Here is a 25239-nt window from a genome sequence, read left to right on the forward strand (position 1 = left end):
CAATTGCTTTCTAAGCACCTTGAACTCAATCACAGTGACATCAGAAATATATAAGACTACAAGTTTCTTCAATTCCAGAACCAAAGAATTTTAGAATTAAAAAAAAACCATCACCAACAATCACTAGGAAGGGTACATTTTCTACTATTACTAAACTGGAATTGAGGCTTACACCCGTATCTTGTAAGTCTGTTTAATGTGGATCCTCTGGGGGTGAATCATCCTCAGTAATCTTATAAAATCCAGTCCCGAGGTTGTAGTCTTTGAACTTGGGAGACTCAGGAGAACCAGTGATGCTCAGACTACAAAGTGAGCTGGCTAGCTTCTCTTGACACAAGCTTACCGATAACACTGAACTTCTTTAAGTAATACAATGCCAAGCCAGTGGGGTTAATTTTACAGGATGATCCCAAGAGAGTCTATCAACGGGGAGAATATAGCAAAGAATTTAACTATAGGCAAGGGGAAGGCCTACTAAAAATAATCCAAACTAACTGCACTGATCAATGGGTCCAGGCCATCACATGGGATGCAGGAACAAGGCGTTCCAAAACAGTACCCATCAGAATCCCCTGGAGAGCCTGTTAAAACACATCTTCTGACTCAGTAGGTCTGGGCGTGGCCTGAGAATTTGCATTTCTACCAAGTTCCCAGATAATGCTGATGCTGCTGGTCCAAGGACCACACACTTGAGAACCATCTCCTTAGATGATTTCTTCATCGTTTTTTTTTTTTTTTAAAGATTTTATTTATTTATTCACGACAGACAGAGAGAGAGGCAGAGGCAGAGGGAGAAGCAGGCTCCCCATGGAGCAGGAAGCCTGATGCGGAACTTGATCCGAGGACCCTGGGATCATGACTCGAGCTGAAGGCAGACGCTCAACCAGGCACCCCTGATTTCTTCATCCTTTTTAAAACATGTATTGAGTGCATACTAAATACTGTGCTAGATGCTAGAGATAGGAAGATAAATAAAACCCAATTAGTACCTGCTTCAAGAAATTAATAATCTATATTTTTGTAGACATTGTACTGCTCTAGTCCTAAACACCAACGAATTTGGACCTTGTTAAAAAGAAAGTTTAAAAATATATTATATTGTCTTTAAATAAAGCCAGGATGTTTCTAATTAGTTCCAAATATTTTAGGAAAACATGTAGTAATCCTACATTGGCAAATGCCTGGGTATTTTCTTCACTCTTCTGGATTTTGACATATGCAAATAATTTGTTAAAGTATCTTCTTCATTTATATATACATCATTCATATGTTTGTTCTCTTTCATAAACTCTATCCACTACGTAAAACAAGAGAAAAAAATTTATGCACTTTTCCACATGCAATCAAAAACTTGTTTATACCGGTAATCATCAACTGACAGAAAAGAACAACGTTTAGTAAGGTAAGACTCTGAGATTCTTTGCTTTAGATTCCGACTTCCGCAACATTGTGAAAAAGTGAAAGACAAGTAAGCAATGTGCTCAGTCACAGGCATGAGGGTGGCCCAAACCTAACTGTTAAATAAACACTACCTATCAGCTGATTCAATTAATGAACTTGCTTTTGACATAGTTACTAAGCTTCTACTTCGAACAGAGATGTGTTGGCTTGCCATAACTATTTTTAAGCAAAAAATAAAAGAAGAAATAAAGCATGTGTTAAATTTTATGATCTGTGGATCTGCGAAAGCATTAAGTATTATTTATACTTCAGTATACGTTTTTCTGATGTGATTGAAAGGTCCCCCTCATTTCAATCTATTAGGAAGCTACTTTAAAAGTCTGGAAGAACTCATAGAGACACTAGATCACTTGTCTAGCATCACAGAGAAAATAAAAAGACATAATGAGAAGTAATATTTAGATATTTGACTGCCAACTACTAACTCATAACCTTAATTTTGATAACATTTCCTAGGAAAGTTGATGTTGGGGAATAACAACTTGTTTTCTTTGAGGGAAAAAAATGGTTCAAGGAAGACTTGTATTGACCTTTAAGAGAAAAATAAAGGCATGTATGGGAGAATATATCATTTCCTATCACTGCTATTTCCAATGATTATTTTGCTATTTGGTTTCATAGAGGCTGGTTTACAGGGAAACTGGAATATGAATCACTTTAATTTTATTTTCCTTCTCCCGATCACCTCTTTTTAAGCTCCCACATGTGTTGTCTATTCCCCAAAGGCCTTGTTTTCAGGTAGCAAGGAAACTAGGACTAACTTCTCAAATTTTTGCTGACAGTGATTTAAAGAACTAACTCTGCTAGGAGTATTGGCATTTTGAAAGTGGACTTCAAACTTTCAAATGAAAAATATAGTTTTAGGGGTGGAATGACAGCCAGTGGGGTAGGGTCAAAGTTAAGGGGTTCTTTCCAGTACTTCATCATTGTACTCAGGCAGTCTGACAGGTATGTTTCCCCACTGCCTTCCCTATAAAGGAAAATTTATTCCTTATACGTAGAGGGTAAGAATATCCTTTTTCCATTCACTTTCCCAGATTCTCTCCTGAGGAAACTTCTAGAGCCAGACAGAATAACAGTGCTAGGTGGTAACTTTAGAATTTAAAACTATTTTAGGGACGCCTGGGTGGCTCAGTTGTTAAGCATCTGCCTTCGGCTCGGGTCATGATCCCAGGGTCCTGGGACTGAGCCCCGCATCGGGCTCCCTGCTCGGCGGGAAGCCTGCCTCTCCCTCTCCCACTCCCCCTGCTTGTGTTCCCTCTCTCGCTGTGTCTCTCTCTGTCAAAATAAATAAATAGATAGATAGATAGATAGATAGATAGATAGATAGATAGATAAATAAAATCTTAAAACTATTCTAAAATTCTATGATGTCACTGGGGAACAGTAAATTCTTAGAAACCAACTTTATATTTGAGGTCTATGAACGGTAACTGCAATCTGCTGATTGTGGGAGTTGACCATACACAGATCTCTTACACTCCTACTCAGGGTATTTCCCTATTTTTCTACCTCCCTCATATCTCCCTTCTCCTTATCTGTGGTAAACTGTGAAGGAATTCACACCCCAGGTTTATGCTAATATGAACTCTTTCCAGAAGGTCAGAAAATTTGTTTCAGTAAGTCTTATCCATATTGTTAATTCTCCTAGATGAGTCTACAAATTAAAGTGTTTTTTTTAAACAGTGAATCAGTTAAACTAGCAATGAATTTATTTTCTAAAAGCAAAGAAGTGAAATAAAAATGTTTCCTAAACAGATACTGAATCAAATTGAACTAAACCTTATAGGATCTAGTTTAAATCCTGACTGTAAAGTTTTAAGTCTCAATTTTAATTGATTCTTGTTGCATGAACTGATGACTTCATTTCTTTCCTTCATATCTGAGAAATCACAGTAGGGAAAGGAGACTCACTACACCCTGTCGCAAAAAAGATTTTCAAGTTGAGAACGGCCTGGTCACTGGAATAGCTCAAGGTACAGCAATGACTCTGAGAAAGCCCAAGCTACTATGAAGAGAGCACATGCTAGCTAATATTGCTCCCTGCTCCCCACCCCAAAGGGGAAGCCACAGGAAAAGGGAACACTCACCTATAGGCACTGGCCTAAACCCTTCTTTGCCCTCAGTCTCCTCACCCCTTTAGTTATGTCCCTACATGGGTTCTGTAGCTCCATATTCCAGAAACAGAATGGGGTTCAGACCTGGAACCACGTCCCTTACTTTCTTGCAGAGGAGACACTTCACAATAAAATGCATTATTTAATAATTCACAAGTAGAATTTAAAATGTATTATTTGGATGATGCATGATTAATTACATGCTATTAGGAAGCATCCTCACTTTTAAGCCTCTAAAAGCCTATTTTTGGTTATAGCTTGTTAGGAAAAGACCCAATTTTTACAACAAGTACAAGTCACTATTTAGTCTTTTAGTCTGAGATACTGAACTGTCTTTTGATCTGAAGGTTCACAGGCCTCATTATAAAAGAAATCTACTCCTGGGTAACTTACATTAAGCACTCACAGGATGCGCCATAAAAATACGTAAAGAATAGAACTTTATCAAATAAAAGCACAATCTACACCTAGACCACATTAGACATGCGATATTGACACAAGAGGATCCACATTGTGTCTACATAAGACTCACAAAGATAGTAACAGTAAAACAAAAGAAAACAGACGTCTGATTTTTTATCTAAAGTTACCAGGGAATAGGAAATACAATTTTAAACTGAATATTGATGAAATATTTCCAGAAACATTTTATAAATTGATCACCACCCAGCAAGCATTATCTTTAGTTCATTCTTTGTTGTTGTGTTTTGTTGTTTTTTTAAGTATGCTCCACGCCCAGTGTGGAGCCCAACAGGGGTCTTGAACTCAAAACCCTAAGATAAAGACCTGAGCTGAGATCAAGAGTCAGATGCTCAACGGACTGAACCACCCCAGCACCCCTCTTCAGTTCATTCTTAACAATGATCTCAAAATTTGCGTCCATCAGCCTTTGTAGAAGAGCTAGCTGTGACATGAATAACCATGAAGGTTCTCTTTAAAATATCTGCTCAGTTAAATTCATAGGTCATATTATTTAAATACACAGGTTTGCTGATAAAGTCTTAAAGTCATACAAAAAAAAGCACAGAACAATAATTGCAATACTTTTCCCATTTCACAGATGAGGAAATGGACAGAAAGGATAAGTGGTTGATGGCCATTACCACCCTAACTGCGTGAGAGCTCATCTGATCTCAGAAGCTAAGCAAGGTTGGGCCTGCTTAGCAATGGGATGGGAGAAAGCACAAGGGACTCGCCCCATTGTAATAACCGAAACTGTGAGAAATGTAAACATTCATATTCTGAATTAAATATTCAGTATTAAAATGTTGATATGTATTGGTTGTTGAAGAAAAATATTTCTTAATATATAAACTTAAAAAAAACAAATAAGTATAGACTATTATTGGTGACAGTTTTTGCCTTAACATCTACAAAAACTATCTCCAAAATATGGTCTACTGTATTTGAATCAATTTCCTTCCAATAACCAACGTAAGTATTTTAGGTAAAGAGAAATTAAAACATGACATTTTTATTAAATAAGCTCTAAAACATACACCATAGAACTTCTCAAAATCTACCTCTCTATTTTGATAAAATACAAATAGTAAATAAGAAACTCCAGGAAGATTTCAAACAATCTTCAATTTAAAATTTTTGTCTAGAATGTTATGAAACTAACTAAAGTATGATATGTGGGGGCTGTCTATGCTTGCAAGATGAGTTATTCACAGATCTTACTGTACTTTGGTGGAGTCAAGTTATATCAGTTTCAAAGAACCTTCATAAGCACTTTAAACCGCTGCCTTTTTTTATTGCTTTTAGGCCTCAACTACCCTAACGTTGGGGTCTGCTAGGAAAAATAAGAAAAGCAACTTAGAAATTCAGTTTATTTTTTAGGTGGGGAGCATATGTTTACATTTACAGACTGGTGATTTAAATCAAGTTTTCTTGATTAGTGATTTTTAAAAAATCCTCTACAACTGGTATTTATTTAGTGGAAACCAATGAGACGAAAAACTTCTTCCAGTACGGTTTGCTACACCTTAGGACATATATTCCCAAGTTCAAGTGAAAATGAATTCAGCAGGACACCCACAAATTAGAAGGATGACATTTTCTGTCTTATCCATTAGCAGATAGATACATACATACATCCTATGAAAGAAGTAAAAGTATGGGCCAGGATTTATAAAACATTTGCAAAGTATTATTTCAACACTTTTCCCATGCTTCATGAAAGTCTCCTGTTATTAACAATCATTTCACAATCTGAAAACTAAATGAGATGTACTAATACTGGTGTATGTTTTCACAGCAGCGGCTGCCACAAAGCTTTCACACGCATAATTATCTTCCGAGTTAAGATTAGTGGCAAACATCTTATTTTCAGAGAATTACAGAAGAGAGAAAATAAGTATTTGTTTATAGTCCTACAACTTACTAAAAGCAATTAGCCGTGATCAGTAATGCCCTTCTAATCCATACTCCTAAAGTCAGACTTTGTCTCCTGTATAAATTTTAAATGTCATAGGGATTTTGAAATTAATAGTGTTTTTTTAAAAAATTATGACATATTGTTTAAACATCATTCTGAAACAAAGAAATGAACATTAAGGAAATTTGTCCCTTTAAAGAAAACTGTATTTAATTACTGAAAATAACCAATCACAAAAAATATTTTCAAAGTATTTTAAGTGTAATAGAGAATATGATGCTGGCGGACATTTGAGTTTTACTTTTTTAAAGTTATATTCTTTTAAATCTAGAAGAGTGAAAAAACAATGCCCCAAAATCTTAGTCCAGAATCCTCCAAATCTCCATACTTCATCAATGCCATGCTGTTATAGTTTTTGTAAAGACTAGAAACAAACTTCTCAATATGAAAAAGAATTTTTATTTAAAAATGAAATACCCACTTTTTCCCTCTCCCAGTGAATTACAAAAGATTGAGATGGTCACTAGTTGATTCTAAGATGTTTTAAGATATAATTATCAGCAAGTGAAATATCACATATCATATAATTTAAATAAAGGAGAAAAATTATGTGAAGTACCTAGTAAGGCAAAAATAGATGGTTTTGTAACAAACTTCATTTTTTGGCTAACACGACATTAGTTTTAAAGTTTGTGTATTAAAGAATACTATGGCACCGTATTAACTGCAGAATCAATCTGTGAATCTGACTGAAAACAGACAACACAAAAATTATGTTAAAACTTGAACAGGTTCCCTCGAAATATCCCTCAGAACGCTAACTGGTAATATGTGTAAGTGTCTTCCATAAAACATTCATAGGAGTGTGAAGTATTTCTTTGAGAAGCCCCAGGGAATGTTTATGTCAGTCTCTCTAGTTTCCTAAATCATCTAACGCCATCATTTTGGTTCTGCTTTCAGTTAGCGACTGATCCCTTAGCTATAGACGGGAGACTGCCAGAGAACACCTGAGATTTGTGGAAGAAGATGTGCCTGGGTCCTTTTAAAGAGTAAGTTATTTCACTGTTCTCTCAACACCTCTGGTTACAACTTGTTTCGTGAATGAAAAAAAAAAAAAAAACAGTTGACATTAAAATAATGTACTTCAAAATAAAGAGCTTCTCCAGCAATAGGGTTCCTACAGCTCCGTTCAGCATCTTGCGCCTGGTTATGTTTTCAGATGATAATTTAAACAAATTTAATTTTACATTTCATCCCCCAACCTTGAAAAGGAAAAACAGAAAAACTTTAGCTTCTTCCTGACAGATCACTATTTTTTTAAAATTTTATTTCTCCTAAAACTGACACTATTTTCCCCAAGAAAATAGTGAATTATCCTTAGACCCAAGTGAACTCGATTCGTAGGGTAAAACAAAAGCACAGCCAAACATCAACGATATAATATAATCGTCGTCATCATCATCTCGCAAATTTGGGACACATCAACACATTTCAACAAAATGCAATCAGAGTGAGGCGACTCACCTAAGCAACGGAAGCTAACAAGAAGAATTTAGAAATGCAGCCTTCTGAACACCAGCAGAGGTAAAGGCCCCTTCTTTACCTAACAACTGACCTTATATAAAAGCAGCGAATAGGTTACTCCCAGTTTCTGCCTCCTTACCTTAGGCTCCTCCCCAAATACCAAGGCATACAGTACCACAACCACACACCCACTTTTCACCCCCTGCACTGAGGGACCAGGGCTTTCTGTTTAGGCTACCTGCCTCTCCCTACCTCAGTGAGAGTACACAGAGCGGGCAGGGAGGCGCGGCACGTGTAGGAGCCCCCAGCCCGGTAATGCCACCTTTCCAAACACGGGGGTGGGGCGGGGGACGCACGCATTCTCCATCCCCTAGAACCCCAGGGAATCCGGCCCACATCCCAGCCTCTTCACTCGGCTCACGGCCAGCTCAGCGCTCAAGGGCACCGGGGTTAGGTGACCTCGAACGCGCCCCTCGCTTATCTGTCACCGCGACCCCCAGCGACCGCCTCCAGAGCTCTGGAGACCGAGAAGGAGACTCCACGGCGGCGGGACGGACAAGCGCCGGAGTCCGCGTTTCGGTCCCAAAGTTCCCCCTCGAGCGCCTCCCGGACGCCTGCGCACCTTCGCCGGGGACTCGGAGGTCCCCGGTTCTCGCGGACCCCGACCCAGGCGCTCCCTCGAGGAGGCCTGTCCCGGGAGCGCCGGACGCACGACCCGCGTCTCCCGGTGCGCGGCCGCCGCTCCCTGTGGCGCGTCTCGCGCGCAGCCCCTGCCCTCCACGGCCCGCCGGCTCGCTCTGTGCCGGGACTTCTCAGCACGACAGCGACCCTCACCCGGACCTGTCCGTGCCCGTCCCCTCCGACCTCGACGCCGCAGCCCCGGCCCTCCTCGGGCCCCGACCCCTCGGCGCTTCCCCGCCCTCCAGGCCCCCAGCGCCGCCCCGCACCCCGACACTGACCTGCGGCTGCGGCAGCGCCCAGCTCCGGTGTCCCGGCGGCCGACCCGAGCGCCCCAGGCGGCGACTCCGGCGCGGGCGCGGGCGCGGGCTACGGCTCCGAGTGCGGTCGGCCCCGCCTGCCCGAGGCCGAGCCGGGCCGGGGGCGGGCGCGGCGCGGCACGCCGCGGGGGAGGGCGCGGCGCGGGGGCGGGGAGCGCGCGGCGCGGGGCGCCCGCCGCCTGGCGCACAGTAGGGCCAGTGGCCTCCGGGGCTGTCTTGGCGCGCAGCCTCGGCCCGGCCTCGCTTGTTCCTCCCAGCCACCGCTGGGAGGCGGCCCAGAAATGGTCCCATTTTACAGAGCCGGCATCCGGACGGAGCTCAGAAAGGTGCCCACGGTCACGTCTGGGAACAGTCCGAGGTGCGGGGTTCCGGAGCCCGCCTTCCGTCTTCACGCCAGTGTGTCTCACCCTTCGCCCTGCGGGATTTCCTTTTTCCAAGCTGTTATTTTTAATGGCATTCTTTTAAAAAGAAATTAAATCATATTTAGGATCACCTGGTTTTTAGCCGAAGGCCCAATGGTGCTGCGCACTTTCAGCGCCCCCCCTTTTGCATTTGTACTTCACACCGGTGCTCATTAGTTTCTTAAGGTGACAGAGTTTTAGTTTTAATCATTAACAACATTTCTTAAACTCATTAACAGAATTTCTTGAATTCTTTAGCGGTGTTTCCTCCACTGAGGGATCAGGACTCATGGGGTGGGGGTGGGGTGGGACGCGGGGCGTGGGAATCCCAAGTTCTCACGTTGCAGAAGCAGTTTGGGGTATGCTGCCTGGTAAATGTGCTGGGCAGTCTGCAGGCCGCTGCTTTTCCTGCCGCTCTCTCCGTGACGACCCATCCAGAGGGATTCACAGATGCCCCCAGTCAGAAAGCCTCTGGTCTTCTGGACTTGAGGCCCTACCTTTTTCCCTTTCTCCCATCTCATTTACTGATCATCCCGCTCTCGGCCTGGTCCTCCTTGAGGAAGCAAAGACGAGTAACGTTCCTGACTTCAAGAAAATTATCGATTGCTTGTTCAGAATGCTCTCTAGTCCTTTCACATCTTAACTAGTTGGGGACGCTTAGTTCTTTTTCCTTTAAGGGCAAAAGGTTCTCATTTTTGAAGGACAATTTTGTGAGGATGAGTATCACTTCTGAAGCGGTTCAGAGCTAAAGTCAATAGATTCGTGTCCTTCCACTTGTCTCCTAGAACAAGAAGAGCTACAGCTCTGCAGGGACACGAGAGAAGAACATTTGTTGACCATTGGCAACCCCCCATTTCTTTGCCTGTCGTCTAGGTAAGTCAGGTTGTCAGGGCGCAGCATTCTACACTCAGGCATAGAAGCGCTGCATGCATTCTTCTTGATCATTCCAGAGTTCCAAATGTATGATGCAATATTTGTCAGTTTATTGACAGAGTTGTACCACCATCACCATTTCAAAAGAAACCTCCTACCCATTAACAGTCATTCCTTGTAACCCTACCTAACCACTAATCCAGTTCTGTCTCCATAGATTAACCTATCTTGGATATATCATATAAATGAAATACAATAAGGTCTTCTGTGACATGCTTCTTTGAACTTAGCATAATGTTTTGAGGCTCATCCATGTGGTATCGTATCGATATTTCTTTCTTTTCTATGGTCAAATAATATTCCATTGTATGGGTATATCACATTTCGTTTATTCATCCACTGTTGATGAATATTTGGGTTGTTTCTACTTTTTGACTATTAAGAATAATGCTGTTATGAACATTCATATCAAGGTTTTGTGTAGACATGTTTTTCATTTCCTCTTGGGTATGTGTCTAGGAGCAGAATTGCTTGATCAAATGGTAACTCTGTTTAATTTTTTAAGGAACTGCCAGCCTGTTTTCCAAGGTGGCTGCACCATTCTGCATTCCTGTCGGCCATGTATGGAGGTTCCAATTTCTCCACATTCCTGCAACACTTGTTATTGTCTTTTTTATTTTAGCCAACCTGATGTGTGTGAAGTGGTACCTCATTGTGGTTTTGACTTGTATTTCCCTAATGACTCATCATACAAGTATCTTTTCCTGTGCTTATTGGCTATTTGTATATCCTCCTTGAAGAAAAGTCTATTAAAATCCTTTGCTCATCTTTAAATTGGGTTATTTATATTTTTATTGTTAATTTATAAGATCTGTTTATATACTCTGTATACAAGTTCTTTATCAGATATATAATTAACAAATATTTCCTTCCATCCAGTAAATTCTTTTAACTTTCTTCTTGGCGTCATTTAAAGCAGAAGAATTTTTAATTTTAATGAAATCCAATTTACGTATTTTTCTTTTGGTGTCACATCAATTCCTAATCCAGAGCCATAAAACTTTACTCCTAAATTCTCTTCTAAGAGTTGATAGTTTTATCTCTGATGTTTAGGTCTCTGAGTTATTTTGAGTTAAATTTTGTATATGGTGTGAAGTAGGGCAAACCTGCTTTTGGTTGGGGAAGTTCCCATAATTAAGGACACTGACCAAAGAGAATCCCAACACAGTAAACTCAGAACTGGTGCAACATTTTAGAGTTGAATACTAGAATACGAATACTTTCTAAACATCCTTCTAAATAAAAAAAAAAAAATCTGTGATTTTTGAAAGTGATCTGTAGTTAGTGAAGCCTAAAAATGTAAGAAGTTAAGCAATGTAAATAGAAATAATATAAATCTGCTTTTTAAACTACTGGTCTTGATTCACTGGTGGATTATTAAATCAGTTCAGTGGGTTATAACCAATATATTTTTTAAAGTCCAATAAAACAGAACAGAAGAGAACAGAAACTATTAGAATGTACTTCCTAAATTAAAAAAAAATGTTGCTTCATAACTTTTATGTTGTGTATGTGTGTATTTGTGTGTACCAGGATTGGTGTAAAATGTGTTTATTACTGTTGGCCATATTTTCAGAAATTAGAAAAACACTGTGTAAGCTACAGTTGCAGAATTCTTTCATTCCACAAACATTTATTGAGTGCTTATTTTGTGCCAGGCCCTCTGCTAAGTGCTGGGGATAAAATGATAAACAGCACATGGTCTCCACCCTACAATAGCATGCATACGCAGTCCTATTCATACTGTAGTTTCTAGAGATAAAAGATTGTACCTTGGTTCAGTTATCCCAACCACAAGGACACCTTCCAACTATCAATGTTTGGTCCTGTGGCACTTATATTTTTGCAATTAGTTCTCAGCTGTTTACCTCATTTGAGATTTACAAACATATTTGCTTTTCTTCCAACTAGGGGAACTTTGTTCCCAGGTTCATAATTGCATACTATGTTTATTATATTGGGAAGGAAGTACAAATCTAGTAGTGGGAGGTAACCATTACTGAATTGATTTGCATTTTCCTCCAATTAAAACTAGCTTGAGTGAGAGAACCTCAGGTGTTGTTTTTTTTTTTTTTGAGAACTCAGGTATTTTTAAATACTGTTTATATTAGTTCTTTTTTTTATTTTTCAAGGGTTTGGCAAAACAGAGTGTTGACATTAATAGTGATATTTAACTATTTTGGAGACTGGGTTTAGGAAAATTAATGTGCTCTGTTTCCAATCATCCGAGTCACTTATTCATGGCAGATGTGCACCGTCACAACTCTCTCTCTGAGACACCATTTGTCCTATCTAAACGCCACACATTCCCAGGAGATTTAGAAGATCTTAATTTAAAATTTAAAAAATTATAACCAGTTCAACATGCCAGACAGGTTACACACACACACACACACACACACACACTTCCACAAATACAGCCACTTTTTGAATGACTTTGTTATGTTCCCATACATGATTTTTAGATCTTCTTATAAAATTTTACCCGCAACCTCCCAATTTTACTTTGACTTCGATTAAGGTCCTTTTCTGTTCCTCTCCCTATTCTGTCACCTGTTACCTTGCCCTTCACTAAATGACTTGCCCATTTGTTACAAGATCTTAGGTACCACAGCCAGGCTTGTGTCCCATTTCTTCTGACCTCCAACTGGCTGATCTTTTCATTTTACCTCTCTACATAAGTCAGCTTTCTATTTCTGAGTGGTTGCCTATGAATAAAAAAAATTTCTGGAACATTTTAATACAAATGTTAATCTTGATTATAAACAAATAATTAGGTTACAATAAATGCAGCTATGTGTTGATTCAAATTAAAAACCGTAAGAGAATATAGCCAAATTAGCATTTTTTTAGTACCCTCACTTTGAGCTTTTTTTAAAGATAATTTGGAATAACCGAAAGAAATAATTTTGTGTGTGTGTGTGACACTTTTAGAACTATCGTCTATTTCAATCCACAGTTCTGCTAGGGCCCGAGAAGTCCCGTTGCCTTATGGCCTCCATGCAGGGCCCGAGGTCCGCCGCCGTAGCTCTCTGTTCGGGCAGCTTCCCTCAAACGGCCCTGCACACAGGCGTCCACCACCGGCATCACCCCCTGACAGCAAGACAGAGCACATGTTTGCTAAGTTTCCTCTTCTCTGCTTCCAATTTCTGGTTCCTCACGACATCGGCATCCTAAATACCCGGGATGTCCCAATACCTTGTTTCCATGAGCTCTTCATGCCAGAGGTCAAGGGTTACTAATGGGCAATGAAACCAGCATTGTCCCTTCCCCAGCCTTGGCAAGTTAAAAGCTGGGCAGGTAGAGTCTGGAGGGTTCCAGAGACGTCGGTCCTGAAAGAAATAATTTTTAAAAAATTTTTTATTGTTATGTTAATCACCATATATTACATCATTAGTTTTTGATGTAGTGTTCCATGATTCGTTGTTTGTGTATAACACCCAGTGCTCCATGCAGAACGTGCCCTCTTTAATACCCATCACCAGGCTAACCCATCCCCCCACCCCCCTCCCCTCTAGAACCCTCAGTTTGTTTTTCAGAGTCCATCATCTCTCATGGTTCGTCTCCCCTTCTGATTTACCCCCCCTTCATTCTTCCCCTCCTGCTATCTTCTTCTTCTTCTTCTTTTTTTTTTTAACATATCATGTATTATTTGTTTCAGGGGTACAGATCTGTGATTCAACAGTCTTGCACAATTCACAGCGCTCACCATAGCACATACCCTCCCCAATGTCTATCACCCAGCCATCCCATCCCTCCCACCCCCCACCACTCCAGCAACCCTCAGTTTGTTTCCTGAGATTAAGAATTCCTCATATCAGTGAGGTCATATGATACATATCTTTCTCTGATTGACTTATTTCACTCAGCATAACACCCTCCAGTTCCATCCACGTCGTTGCAAATGGCAAGATCTCATTCCTTTTGATGGCTGCATAATATTCCATTGTGTATATATACCACATCTTTTTTATCCATTCATCTGTCGATGGACATTTTGGCTCTCTGAAAGAAATAATTTTAAAGCCATTTCTTCAAGAGTACTGTTTTCTTTCCTATTGAATGAAATAATTCCCTATTTTTCTTTTTATTTTTTATAATTTGTGAACATCTTATGAACTTAATGATGACATTTAATTCCAAGGAAATTCCATTTGGTAATTTCAATAGTTTTGAATTAGACTACTCAAATTTTAAGTTTTAATGGTTTGAAAACATCTCTTAGATGTTCAGAAATACTTTGATTTTCGGGGAATAAAGAAGAGCATTTTGCCCTGCTTTGCCAAATTTTCTCTACTTTTTTCCCTAAAAATTGACCTACTTTGCATATCAGATTGGCTTCTAAGTATCAAGAGTTAGGAAGTAGAATGAATAGATGAGAACTCCTGGTTACCCTGGAATGGCAGAGTTTTCAGAATGGGCAAATTGTCCTATTTTCCATTATCTTTTCCTTTCAAGAGCGTGAAGTAAGTAGTGGTAGAATGGAAAGAGCCCTGACCTTTATCTCTGCTCATTGTGACCTTGGGCAGGAGACTCGCTCTCTCTGAAGCTGTTTCCTCGTCTATAAAGTGGAAATATAATATATTCCCACAATCTCACCAATGAGATGACATGAGAAAAATGCCAAGTCAGCCTCCTTGTAGGAACTCAGTAAGTGTTGTTTATCAACTGGGTGAAAGCACTGAGAATGTTCTGATAGTCACTGATTATTATAGTAAAGCACAGTTTGGATGCTACACTGCATTTTCTTTTTTTTAAAGATTTTATTTATTTAGGGGGGCCTGGGTGGCTCAGTGGGTTAACCGTCTGCCTTCAGCTCAGGTCATGATCCCAGGGTCCTGGGATTGAGCCCTGCGTGAGGTTCCCTTCTTGCAGGGAACCTGCTTCTCCCTCTCCTCCCTGCTCATGCTCTCTCCTGCTCGCTCTCTCTCTATGTGAGAGGGAGGGAGAGAGAGAGCACAAGCGGGGGGGAGAGGGGCAGAGAGAGAGGGAGAAGCACACTCTCCGTTGAGCAGGGAGCCCGATGTAGGGCTCCATCCCAGGACTGGGGAATCATGACCTGAGCTGAAGGCAGCTGCTTAACCGACTGAGCCAACCAGGCGCCCCTAAATTGTATTTTCAAAACATTTTTTTGGGAAATACTTTTTGAAGTATTTTTTCCTATATATATCTTATTTAGTCATCAGTCTACATGGACACTCTGCTCTCTTTCTTTCTTGCATGTAAAGAATCACTAGTATAAGGAATAGATTTAAAAATAACTATGAACTCCAGATTTCTGTATGAGAATGGTTTTCTCAGGACACCTGTGTGATTTTATAGGTCCCAGGCTTTGTCATATAAAACTAAAAAGCAAATGCTTGTTATGATGGAAAAGATTAGACATAATACAGAAGTGGACAGAATAGGAAATGAACCTCCTTGTACTCATAATTTTGTGTCAGTTTATGGCCAGTCTTGTTTCTTCTGTGCCCTCACTCATCTCCCTCTCTTCTAATATTATTCTGAAGCAAATCCCCCAAACACGTTTTCATCATGAAACTTTCAAACTGTTTTAAAATGTTGTTTTTGAGCCTTCTACATAAAAGTTGGTCCAAATGATTTACTCTGGGAGCTTTTTGGTTATCAGAAAAGTTTCTCTACTGAAATACCAGAAAATTGTAAAATGTGTTTATTGCTGAGAGAACCATTGTCTGCCTGCTGCAGAGTTCCTTCCAGAGGACCCAAGGACATAAATATGTTCAGGCTGAGAAATGGGCAAGTAACTGGGGAAAGACAGTTATGGTAGTTTCAGTTGCTAACAATAACACAAAATCAAAAACAAAAGCAAAACAACCCTTTGTGTACCTGTGTCAAGAACAGATTTCAGCAGATATTGGTTCCTTAAGCTTTGGGGTAGCTGGGTGGGGCCTGGGTTGATAGAGTTCCGGGAGCGGGGGTTGGGGGGGGTCACTTTCAGCCACTGGCAGCCCACTTCTTCTACATTCCTCTTCCCCTTATGTGAACTGTACAAATGAGTATTGTGTGCTAAAGGTTAGGAAGAACAGCAAGACCCTAATCTGCCCTTCTGGAAGACCTCCCTGGGAATAATTGTGTTCCTCCGAATTTCTGCTTATTCCTCTGTGTATACCTAGTTCAGTCGAATACCTGTTGTATTTTGGTATAGATTGTTGGTGAAGTGTCCGTCTTCTCTTACTAGGGTGCAAGTGCCTTGACACGGAAACCATGGTTTATTGATTTTTTTTTTTTTTTTTAATGCCAAGGGCCTCTTCAGGCACTAAATGCCTGAAATCAAGTAAGTGGGCTATCGATGTCTGTTGAATGATTGATTGCTGGCTGTTTAATTTGCAAACCCATGCCTACAATTAAGTAAATAATGCAAATGTCACCTCATCAAGAGGTCTTCCATCCCTGTTATTCTTTATTCTTTTAACAGTTTTCTTTTTCTTTGTCCCACCTGAAATTGTTTTTAAACTTTTGGTTATTGTTTGTCTCCCCACACTAGAATGTAAACTCCATGAAGGCAGGGATTTTTGTAAGACTTTATTATTTTAGAGATTCACAGCAAAATTAAGAGTAAGATACAGCGATTTCCCATTTACCCCTTAAGGAGGGGGTTTTTTATTCACTGTTGTAGCCCTAGCTCATAGTATGCCTAACATGACAAGTGGTAGGGGCTCAATAAATTTTTATTATTGTAACAGTAATAATGTGATAGACTCAATTACCTTTAGAAGTTGTATTTTCATCATTTAGGTCCTACAAAATTGATTACTACGTAAATCCCCAGGCTCTGCTACTCATTTTAGCCTTCCTTAGGTAGCCACTGGCTTTTCTGTTTTTGTGAACATAATTTTGTTTTGAACTTTTGAACCCATGTGGCAACTTTGCTTTTGACCCTGCAAACAGCTACTATTGATACACAATTTCTGTTTTGAGCAGAATCTGAGGACTGATGGGGAAGTTTGACCCTGGAGCTCCGGAGATACGCTTCCTATTAGAGTTATTTTAGATATTCTCTTCCCACTGTGATCTTTCAGTAATATAATTTCCCTTTTCCCCTTGTACAGAAGAGGTTTTCCAGCACCTACATTGCCTATTTCTCAAGCGCCTGACTCCTAAAGGAGCATTTTTCATACATCTAGGACATGACATTTGGGAGTGACACCTGTCTGGGGGTGACGGTCTGGCTCAGGATAGACTTTCCTTCTGTTTTGCATTTCTACTGCAATTTAAATGTTTGAGTATCGGATCGGTTGGTCATGAATTACGTGTACAGTTGATCTTTTAACAATGTGGGGGCTAGGGGTCTTCCATGCAGTTGAAAATCTGTTTATAGCAGATCACATCAATAGCCAATGAACACATATTTTGTATGGTATATGTACTATATACTGTATTCTTACAAAAAAATAAGCTAGAGAAAGAAAATGTTACTAAGAAAATTATAAGAGAAATGTATTTACAGTTATTGTACTATATTTAAAAAAACTGTACAGTTCAAGGTTCAACTGTATATGTTTAGAAACTTTTGTACACTCTTGGGAGGAGGTGGGGGAGGGAGTTAAGGGGACCAGTGTGCTTTACTGAACAGTGATACTTTGTTGCCATTAATGTCTTTGCAGCCTCTCTTCCTACCACCACAACATGGATACATGGATATTTTTTCCTTCCCAAAGTATTTTTCTGTTTTAAATGTCCTGTAACTATCCATTGATTCTTTCAGTAAAACTTCAGTAATTCAATATAATCCTGTAGTATTTCCAGGCATTCAAAAACATATTTTTAATATATCATATTACATGCTTAAGGCATGCAATGTCATATGAAACAAATAAAACAAACATTTACAAACCATAAGATCAATAACAATCATAATATATGGACAAAGTCAACCCGACCACACGATAAAAAGATATTTACATCCTAGTTGAAAAACAAAAACAGAATAGAAAAGAAAGATAAATCACAGCTTTGAACTTTTATGTAAATGACTTTTTCCTTTTCTTTCTAATTACTTTAAAAATTACAGAAGTCATATAAGCTTTTTGTAAAAAGTCAAGCTACTTGAATGCTCATTAACAGTGCTCATAATAGTGTTACTCATAGGAAACCAAAAAAGTGGAAACCATCCAAATGTCCAGCAACTGATGAATGGGTAAACAGAAGGTGATGTGTATATACAGTGGAATATTATTCAGCAGTACAAATGAATGAGGTGCTGATGCATATTATGAAATATATGAGCCTCAAAAAAATGCTGAGTGAAAGAAGTCAGTCATAAAAGACCTTATATCATATAATTCCATTTATATGGGATGTTCAGAATAGGCAAATCCATAGGGACACAAAATAGATTAGATGGGAGAGGAGAAAATAAAGCACTGGGTGTTACACACAACTAATAAATCGTTGGACACTACATCAAAAATGAATGATGTACTATATGTTGGCTAACTGAACATAAAAAAAGAATAATTGTTCATGGGTATAATTTCTTTCTGGGGTGATGAAATGTTCTGGAATTACACAATGGTGATGGTTGCATGACTTTATTAAATATACTAAAATCCACTGAATTGTTCATTTAAAAGGCTGAATTCTATGGTATGTGAATTATATCTCCATTTTAAACATGTTGAGAAAAAAACATTTATATCCTCCTTTACTGAATAAGAACTAGTGTGTTTTTACTTTTCCCTTCTTCACCCACCTGCCTTATAATGTCATTCTGTTACTCCTGGGCTACAGCAGATTGTTCTAACTGTGCCCAGAGAGCCCAGCCTAGGGGACAAAAAGGGTCTGAAATCCTAGCCGTGCACTCATTCTACCTGAAAGAAGGGGTGACTTTTTCAGGGAGGAAGGGGCAATGGGAGAGGGGGAGAGAGAGAGAATCTTAAGCAGGCCCCATGCCCAGCATGGAGCCTGATGCCAGGCTCAATCTCATGACCCTGAGATCATGACCTGAGCCAAAATCAGGAGTCAGATACTTAACCGACCCAGCCACCCACAGGCCCCAAGGCGAGTGACTTTTTCTAATCCACACAGAAGTGCTTTGGGAAATAGCAGTGGCCTTAATCATTTTAATGGGCTTTTAGGGTAGTGAAGGTTGGTAAATAGATGTACTTGGTCTACTACCTTGGATTAAAAGTCAAACACTTCATTTCACTATAATACTATAATGGATTTACTATAATGGATTATTTTCATGAATGGAACACGCTTTGGCCCTCTCTTCACAAGTTAGGTTGAAAATTATCTGATTAATCTCAAAAAGCACATTTCTAGTTTGCATGGGTGTAATACAGTTCCTTTAGATTGGCTTTTTTTTGTTTAAAAAAGAATCAGTGTATTGTTCAATTTTACATTATGATCCTCCAATAGTTTTTATATTTTATATCACTAAAGTACCACCACTACCAAGGGGATTTCCTGATACTTACCTGTTTTAACAATACAACTTTTCAGACAGCATTCTTGTAGATTTCAAAAGAACTCAAATAATAGTATTTTTGACACTAAATTTAATTAGTGAGTCAATGCACATTTATTGAATTACTATTGAAAATAATACTCTATTCCAAACAGGAAGAACCCCCAAACCATGGTACCTTACATACAAAGTGCTTATGTGCCTGGTGCACAGTAGGTACTCAACAAATATTTGGAAATGAATCAATGGATCAAGTGCAATTTTGTTTATTTATGATACCTAAAAATTAGGTACTGGCTAATAGCCATAGATTTGATAGGTCCTTATTTCCATCTTCAGAGAAAAAAGGGAAATTATCTGATGTAAAAAATGTGATATAGATCTCACTGATATGAGGAATTTGAGAAACAAGACAGAGGATCATAGGGAAAGGAAGGGAAAAATGAAACAAGACGAAACCAGAGAGGGAGACAAGCCATAAGAGACTCTTAATCTCAGGAAACAAACTGAGGGTTGCTGGAGCGGAGGGTGTGGGAGGGATGGGGTGGCTGGGTGATGGACATTGGGGAGGGTAGGTACTATGGTGAGCGCTGTGCATTGTGTAGGACTGTTGAATCACAGACCTGTACCCCTGAAACAAATAATACATTATATGTTAATTTAAAAAGTTTTTTTTAAATGTGATATAATTAGTGACTACTTCTAAGAGAAGTCCCAGAATTCTGGCAAGTTAACAATCGTTTTGTGCTAAGTATTTGTGGTATTTTAAGTTGCAAATTTTCATCAGTGATTTTTTTTTTTTTTTGGCTACTTTTTCTGTTTGTTTATTTGTTTATAAAAGAAGTATTTACTGTTAAGTTTCAGGATTACTCAAAGGAGTTTCCATATGTAAATCAATAATCAGTGGTTCTCAAACCTGGCTGCGTATCAAACATTTAGTGTTTTGTTTTTGGTTTCGTTTATGTGTTTGTTTCTAATCTTAGAAAGGTGGAATCCAGGATTCCTAGACTAATTAGAGTCACATGGTTGAACGCATGAATCTTTGATTTCAGAAGCATCCTAGGTGATATTTTGGGGCGCCTGGGTGGCTCAGTCAAGCATCTGACTCTTGATTTTGGCTCAGGTCAAGATCTCAGCGTCCATGAGATCGAACCCGGCATCAGGCTCCGTGCTGGGTGTGGAGCCTACTTGAGATTCTCTCTCTCCTTCTGCCCCTCCGCCACACATTCTTTCTCTCTCTCCAAAAAAAAAAAAAAGCATCCTAGATGATATTTTAAGTTTTATTCTTAACCACTCAAATTCTTCATGAACATTTTTTTTTCTTACAAAAAATGGAAGATTTCAAATAATGCCAAATTCTCATCCTGGTTCCCAATCTTGGTTCCTTCTCTCCTTCCCTGACTGTGCACAACTAAAAAATTTTGTTAGAACTCAAAATATTAAGCCAGATTCTTAATGTTGTTCTTCATCATGTGAATTAGAGAGTACAAGTCCCAATAAAGAGAGGGAAGAATTGCCTTTTCAAGTATTTAAGGGCCATCATTTAAGATGATATCTTACCAAAAGAATCTCTTCCTTCTCACGGAAAAATAAGTTTAATTCCAATTACTCTTAGTAAGAAATGTGAGCCATGGAAATAGTAAACATATTCAGTATGTGGGGAAAACAGTTGGTATTCAGTAAACACCAAGTAATTTATTGGCTTGGCAAGGCTCCCTTGAACTCTAGTGTATAGTTAACTCTTACTTATCTAGGACCAGATTTACTATTTTGTAGACTGTAATGTCATTGAGCTTCTCCCTATCATGTTGCTGAATTCCAGGATCAGTAGTACTCCTGCAAAAGCAAAGGGATCAAGCTCAACAGTGGGCTAATATAGTTGACTTTCAAATCCTTATTAAGCACATCCTTTTTGTCACACATTGTGTTAGGCTGAAGGGCAAAAACCCTGCTTTTAAGGAGTTCACAGTCCTGTAGAAGAGGCAGAGGCAGACAAGTTAAAAAAAAAATGCTAGAATACCAATGTGGTAAGTGCTATGAAATGGTTGTTCCATGGTGCCATGGGGTACTGGAAAGGGAGAGAAATCTAACTAAGGTTGGAGGGGCAGGTGGTTAATGGAAGGGAGGGTGGTTAATGGGAAGGCTTCCCAAAGATGTAATACCTGAGTTTAATCTTCAAGGATGAATACAACCTAGCCAGACAAAAATACTTAGGAGGTAGGATCCAAGGCTTTTACTTATTTATTCATTTATTTATTTTCAAAACAAAAAACATTTGCACTAGAGAACCTAAATCTAAGCTAATGCTCAGGTTTCTAGTACATGTGCTGCCGAAGCAAGCGCCTACGCTCAGGTTTCTGACTTGAGCCAATTGATGGGCTTGGTTTGAGACATGTTGAGTTTTAGGTGTTTGTGAGGGATGTCCAAATGAAGATGTGCAGAGATGATTGGCGATCTCCTGTAACTTTGGAAAGGGGTCTGGGATGGAAATATAATGTGGAGTTGTCATTGTTCACTTAGCAACCGAACCCACTGATGAGAATGAGATTGCCAGGGAGAACAAGAAAGTGAGGAGGCTGAGGAGAAATCTCTGGGGAAGATGAGGTTTTAAGGGATAGGTGGAATCTGAGAAGGAACAGCCCAAGAAATAGAAAAAAGGAAAAGGAGAACAGCTTGATATAATGAAGTTCAACAGAGGAAGAACACAATACTCTCAGATGGCACAGAGAGGTCAGTTAAAGCAGGCCTGGTAACTGGTGAGATCAAGGCAGAAGCTGTGTCAGCCAGGAACATTTACTGAGCACCTACTACATGCCAAACATTGTAAATGTCATGCTCTTTATTCTTCAACACAGCCTTCTGAGGGAAGGCAGGATTATTATTATTATTATTATCATCCTCATATTATAGATGAATAAATTGAGACAGACAGAGGCCCTGAGCAGAGTCATACAACCAGCACGTGGCAGATCAAAGGTAACTCAGCTCTTACCCACGTCTGAGTCCAGTCTCTTAGCCATTTCTGGTTACCATTTGTGGCAAGAAAGTAGAGATAATGTATGTATATGCCTCTTTAGAGACATTTATCAGTGAAATAAGGAGGGTAGATTTTTACAAAGGGGACATTGAGTCTAAACAAGGTGGGTTGTAGGGTTTTATTTTTGTTTTTAAGAAGAGAGAGGTTTGCTCAACATCACTCGGCATCAGGGAAATATAAATCAAAACCACAATAAGATACCACCTCACACCAGTCAGAATGGCTAAAATTAACAAGTCAGGAAACAATAAAGTTGGCAAGGATGCAAAGAAAGGGGAAGCCTCTTACACTGTTGGTGGGAATGCAAGCTGGTGCAGCCGCCCTGGAAAACAGTATGGAGGTTCCTCAAAAAGTTAAAAATAGAGCTATCCTACAACCCAGAAATTGCACTACTAGGTATTTACCCAAAGGATACAAACATAGTGATCTAAAGGGGCATATGTACCCCAATGTTTATAGCAGCAACATCCACAATAGCCAAACTGTGGAAAGAGCACACATGTCCATCAACAGATGAATGGATAAAGAAGATGATATATGTGTGTATATATATATATATATACATATATATATATGTATACACACACACACACACACACACACACACAATGGAATATTACTCAGCCATCAAAAAAAATGAAGTCTTACCATTGCAATGACATGGATGGAACTAGAGGGTATTATGCTAAGTCAAATAAGTCAATCAGAGAAAGACAAATACCATATGATTTCACTCATATGTAGAATTTTAAAAACAAAACAGAGGATCATAGGGGAAGGGAGGGAAAAATAAAATAAGACAAATTGAGAGGGAGACAAACCATAAGAGATGCTTAATTCTAGGAAACAAACAGAGTTGCTGGAGGGAGGTGAGTGGGGGGATGGGGTGTTGGGTGATGAGCATTAAAGAGCGCACATGATGTAATGAGCACTGCGTGTTATAGGCAACTGATGAATCAATGAACTCTACCTCTGAAACTAATAATACACTATGTGTTAAATAATTGAATTTAAATTTAAAAAAAAGAAGAGAGAGGTTTGCATATGATTTTAAGCTAAGGAGAAAGAGCCAGTGAAAAGAAAGAAAGAGAAGTGTTAAGAATGGGGGTGCCTGGGTGGCTCAGTCATTAAGTGTCTGCCTTCGGCTCAGGTCATGATCCCAGGGTCCTGGGATAGAGCCCCACATCGGGCTCCCTGCTCAGTGGGGAGCCTGCTTCTCCCTCTCCCACTCCCCCTGCTTGTGTTCCCTCTCTCGCTGTGTCTCCCTCTGTCAAATAAATAAAATCTTTAAAAAAAAAAGAAGTGTTAAGAATGAAGAGGTTGATGCATTTCTAGCCATACCTCTATTTTCTGTGGCTGCATCCAAATATATCTGGAAAGAAGCTGTCAGTTTGAATAACTGAAGCTATTTGGTACTAAGTACGTTTTGTGAAAGAAAATGCTTGTAATAGATGTTCATCCAGTCTTTTCTCATTTTGGAATCCATTAATATGATTAGTATAATTCATGATTAAGTAGGCTGAATTTCTTATTTAACTACAACTCACAACTGTACTTGCCATATCAAACGAGGCCATATCTATGTAGGTTCAAGGCGAATATTAACAGTCAGGGATAGGCTCCATTGCTACATTTCCTTCCCACGTTCACATTATAAAATGGAATGCCTTCTTTCCTTCCATCAGTTACTGTGCCCTTGTGGAATGCCCAGAGTTCTTTCGTGGCACAAAAAATGGTGCCCATTGATGAGCTCTTAGCTGATCCTGCTGGGGTACTAGAAATTATTACTTTCAGTTCTCCCTGGTCTTGTTTTAAAAAATATATGTGGTTAAACTTGACTTCAACTGAGCTTCTAGTAATTATACTAGAAAGGGCAATACAGTCCAATGTTTCTTGTTTATAAAGGACTTATAATGAAATCCATAACCAAAACAAAGCTCTTTGTCATTCCTCTCCAAAAGATAATAGTTTTGCAGCTCTGGTGGAGTGACATCTAACTCATACCCTAGTTCATAATTTTATACATGGAAGACAGACATACTAGGACCTATGTGCCAAGGCACTAATGTGAAGGCTGTGGGGGAAAATGCAATGTACCATGCATACAGCTTCTCTAGGAGCTTTCAACTTTCTTAGAAGAGATGACAGAAATGACTAGAATTCAGAGAAGTGAGGGGCCAATATAAAGGGTAATATGGTGTTGGATCACCTTATTTTCTTCCATTAAAAATGATTATATCAGTAAGTATTTTTGTTGCAAGAATTTATTTATGTTTTTTAAAAGGAATACAGAAAAATCTAGAATACATTCTAAGAGTTCCCCCTTACTACCTTCTCACTTCCACTTCCCTTCCTGGACTGAGGCGTTTCTCACTAATTTCTTCTCTATGCATTTTCATATGTGTGGAAGGACTTATGTAGTTTAGCACAGGCTCTTTTACAGCTGTTTGGCAGAAATTATTTAAAATACATTTTTCCATGAATTTTTCACTTATTAAGGTCTTTTCATGTCAGAACACACAGATCTATTCTTTTGATAGTCAGTGTTGTATTACTACCAAATACATTTTTAAATATATCCTACAAAAGAGAGTGAAACAAAACAATTTTTAAAACTCTTGATTGGCAAACACTAGTGATTGTATTAAATCACTTCCATGTTTAATTTCTTGTTAGAGACTAAGCCTCATAGAAATTTTCTTTTTAATCTTTTAAAAACATAGATTTAATGCATTATTTTGACATGAAATGCCTTACATAAATATTTTGCTAAAAACCAAGTGTTCTTAAAAGGAGGACTTAAGTAGAAAATACTAGAATACTACCTCACAAGAATATATAATTGAATGCTGTGGACCCCACAAGCAGAAACAAAATGAAATAAAATAAAATAAAATAAAAATCTTAAATATCTAAGGATAATGGGAATTCTAAGGACAATGGGAGGTTGTTATT

The 25239-nt window shown here is 39.1% G+C and overlaps 1 protein-coding gene across 2 annotated transcripts in view; it reads right to left on the reverse strand.

Annotated features, from left to right (window-relative positions):
* PPARG (peroxisome proliferator activated receptor gamma) overlaps nt 1-8536 on the reverse strand; it is a 131160-nt gene extending 122624 nt beyond the window's left edge. For both annotated transcript variants that reach the window (XM_088027246.1, XM_028101764.2), the window contains exon 1: nt 8442-8536. The gene's annotated coding sequence lies outside the window, so the exon portion shown is untranslated. The remainder of the gene's footprint in view (nt 1-8441) is intronic.
* Nucleotides 8537-25239: the final 16703 nt, after the last annotated feature.

Source organism: Eumetopias jubatus, unplaced genomic scaffold (genome assembly GCF_037043125.1).
Source record: "Eumetopias jubatus isolate StellerSeaLion01/CBP00866 unplaced genomic scaffold, mEumJub1_p1.0 scaffold_1, whole genome shotgun sequence".
Taxonomy (NCBI): domain Eukaryota; kingdom Metazoa; phylum Chordata; class Mammalia; order Carnivora; family Otariidae; genus Eumetopias; species Eumetopias jubatus.